Below are 3,811 nucleotides of genomic sequence, written 5' to 3' on the forward strand. Positions count from 1 at the left end.
CAGGGGCTTTTCAACAGGAAGAATTTAATAGTGGAAATGAAATAAGGGCTCCGGGCGACGTTGGCACGGAAGGGAGAGCACACTAAGAAAGACTGCAGGACTCGTAATCGCAGGAAGTCAACACAGTTCCTGGGGCTACAGCAACAAAAGGGAGGAAGACTGATACATCCTCTGACACAAGCTGCTGGGGAAGGGGGCTCCCCAGAGCACCTCTTTGTAGCCTGCGGCTCAATGAATTTTACCTTTAGCCTCCTAGCCATTTCTTCTGTTGTCCTCATCTTGAGGGCACACACCAGTACCCACCAGTCACCCAGGGTCAGAATCCTGGCAGTCACCCTCCTCTTCCAGACTCCCCCTTCCTCTTCAGTGCCTCTTCTCTTTCCTGTCACATAACCCTGCCCGACACCAGACATGCTTCTCTAGTCTAGCTCCCAGCACGTGATCTTATGCAAACTGCCTGCTCAGGAAATGTTTCTTTAATGAATCTGAAAACAAACATAATGGTGTGGAGACAAGATGAACCCTAAGATCCCCCTCGAGTGGCAGGGTACCTGGCTGGCTCAGTCAGTTCAGCATGCCATTGTTGACCTCAGGGTTGTAGGTTCAAGCCCCACACTGGGTGTAGACATTACTTAAAAATAAAATCTTAAAAAAAAAAAAAAAAGGGAGGGAGAGAGAAAGTGGCTTCCCTTTCTAACCCGAGGCAACAGGAGGACAGGGTGGCTGGGCTGACAGCGTGGCTGTACCAGCTGCTGAACTCCTGAAATGTGCTCATACCTGATGGTACAGGGTCTCTCCATGCTCCTCCCAGGGACTCCCTGCGGACCTCCCTGGTCACAAGGGGCTAGAACCCTCTAGTCTGGTAGGTGGTTGCACGTTTTTTTGTTGTGTTTTTGTTGTTGTTGTTGTTGTTGTTGGTTTGATGCTTATTTATTTCTTTTGAGAGAGACAGAGCGAGCCAGAAGAGGAGGTATGGAGAGACAGAGAACCCCAAGCAGGCTCCACACTGTCAGCACAGAGCCCCACATGGGGAGCAAACCCACAAACTGTGAGACCACGGCCCAAGCAGAAATCAATGTTGGACACTTAAGTGACTGAGCCGCCCGGGCACCCCACATTTTGACTATCACTCCAGAAGGGTGAGTTTGCAGGGGGAGAGGGTTTCACTGAGTCAAGATCCGTCGGTTTGAGTGAACCCTATTTTGTGACTTTTAAAAAAATTTTTTTAATGTTTTTATTAATTTATTTTTGAGACAGAGAGAGACAGAGCATGAGCAGGGGAGGGACAGAGAAAGAGGGAGACACAGAACCCGAAGCAGGCTCCAGGCTCTGAGCTGACAGCACAGAGCCCGACGCGGGGCTCAAACCCACAAGTGGTGAGATCATGACCTGAGCTGAAGTCGGACACTCAACGACTGAGCCACCCAGGCGCCCCTCTATTTTGTGACTTTTAAGCCCTAAATGAAATCAACTGAAAACCCACTGTCTCTGGACCAAAGAAGAGAAAAAGGAGAAACTGTGGGTATTCTCAGGACGGGCTATTTGCTTTGCTTTGTTTGTTTGTTTGTTTGTTTGTTTGTTTGTTTAAAAGAGATATAGAGGGGCGCCTGGGTGGCGCAGTCGGTTGAGCGTCCGACTTCAGCCAGGTCACGATCTCGCGGTCCGTGAGTTCGAGCCCCGCGTCGGGCTCTGGGCTGATGGCTCAGAGCCTGGAGCCTGTTTCCGATTCTGTGTCTCCCTCTCTCTCTGCCCCTCCCCCGTTCATGCTCTGTCTCTCTCTGTCCCAAAAATAAATAAACGTTGAAAAAAAAATTAAAAAAAAAATAAAAAAATAAAAGAGATATAGAGTCATCTCCCTCTCCCATATCAGTCCCTTTAGGGCTCTAAGGAAACAGGTCAGGGAAGGGCATGAAGGGAAGGGGCGGAGGGAACAGCTGACCTCGCCAAGACACTTCAGCCACCGTGCCTGGGGAGGCCTGCTGGCACAGGGCGGGCCGGCAGGCCAGCAGTCAGTTTAGCCTGCGGACAGTGGAGCAGGGGGCGTCAAAGCCTGAGTTACCGGCTCCAGGACTGCGCGCCAGGACTTCGTGCCGGCAAAGAGCTTTTAACAGCTCCCGACTGCCAAGCTTCCCTGGAGGATGGCGCTCACTCTGAAGCCACTCGCACCAGGACGAGGCACACCACAATGACCCAGCATTTCTGCCCATCCCCGCTGGCAGGCATTGAAGCCCCCTCTGCACCCTCGGGCTGCTGAGATGCCCAGCTCACCGGCCCCTCCGCCATGGTAGGCTGGGCCACCACCCGGTCACCGTTTCAGTGCTCTGGCCGCACCCAGTCCTCTAACTCACCAGCAGCATTCCTGAATCTGTGCCCCAACAAAGGAGGGTCTGCTCCGTCCTGAAGCCTTGGGAGTGCACTGCGCTCACTGGCTCCCTCGCGCCCAGCGTGCAGGGCATTTGCCTGGAGCCCAGTCCAGTCTAGCGGTGGGGCGGGGGACAAGGGGGGCTGTCCGGAGGCTGAGTCAATGCAGGTCACCCTTTGTCAGGGCCCCTGTGACCAGGTGTACATTTGTGTAGAATAGTGACTTCTCTGTGCGATTCCCCGAGGAAGCAACACCAGAGCTGCCACGGTGCTGTTGGTGGGGGAGGGAGGTCGGTGGCAGTAGGCGTTGCTTCTGTCACCCCACGATCTCGGACCCCCAGCATAACGTGTCAAGGAAGCCAAAGCATTTCCGGAACTGAGGCACCACTGTGTATGTACCCATTATAGAAATGGACTCATCACTCCCAGCTCCAAGCCCCTCCCCCAGACTCCCACCATTCGGTAAGGTGCAAATTCCTCAGGGCCGCACTGAGCCCCAGTGGCCCCCTTCCCCACATTTTCCAGCCACCAACAACGTTCCCTGCTTTGTGGCACACCCCCGCCTGCCCCCCTTCAGGGCCTGGATCTCCTATCATTTCCCAGGGAGAATTCACTCTCCAGCCCCCATGTGCTGGATTATAGTTGACCATTTAGGGACTCTGCTGGACTGTGACCTCTGAGGGGTCAGACCTTCCAATTAGCAAACGGTGGTGGCTGGAGGCACTTCCCCTTATTTGTCCTAGACTTGCCTCTGACTCAGAGGATGGGCTTCAGTGCCTTTATTATAGCATTTAGTACCCCAAACATCCCCTTCATGAGTTAGGGATCTCAATCTTTCCCAAGCTCAATGTTACTGTCCTTCCAAGCCCGGGGAGGTTCTCCATGTCCCCAATTTACATATTCATCCATTTGTGCAACAAATATTAAGGCTGGTTCGTGACAGGCACTACTGGTGACCCCAGGACACAGTGAGAACATGCTGGAGGCAGCCTTGCCTTCCAGGCAAACATTTAACCATTAAAGAATCACTCCACCTTTAGTCCTACGGAGCGAGCCAGGGAGGACCCACCTGGCAGCCCCGCTCGCTGTGACTGCTCCCTGGGCCTCCGCCCGCTCCTGGTCCCGCACGGGAGCGAGCGAGGCCAGCCGTGGTGACTGCCCAGGGTCAGGGTCCGGCACCCACGTGTCAAGCAGAGACTTCACTCTCCTCGACATCATCCCGGGTGTAGCCCAAAAATTTGGAGGAGGTTGGGCCACCTTCCCAGGCCTCCCTAGCCGCTCTGCTCACAGCCTCTGCCCGGTGGGTGAGTCTCCGGGCTCTCAGGGCCCCTGGAAGGAGCCAGGCGGATCTGGAGCTCTGGCAGGCGGCGCCAGCAGGGCCCTGGCAGGCGGTCGGGGGCGGGGCCTGGGCAGAGGGGCGGGGCCAGGCCGGGGCCGGCCCGCGGGGGCG

This window comes from Prionailurus viverrinus, chromosome B4 (genome assembly GCF_022837055.1).
Source record: "Prionailurus viverrinus isolate Anna chromosome B4, UM_Priviv_1.0, whole genome shotgun sequence".
Lineage (NCBI taxonomy): Eukaryota > Metazoa > Chordata > Mammalia > Carnivora > Felidae > Prionailurus > Prionailurus viverrinus.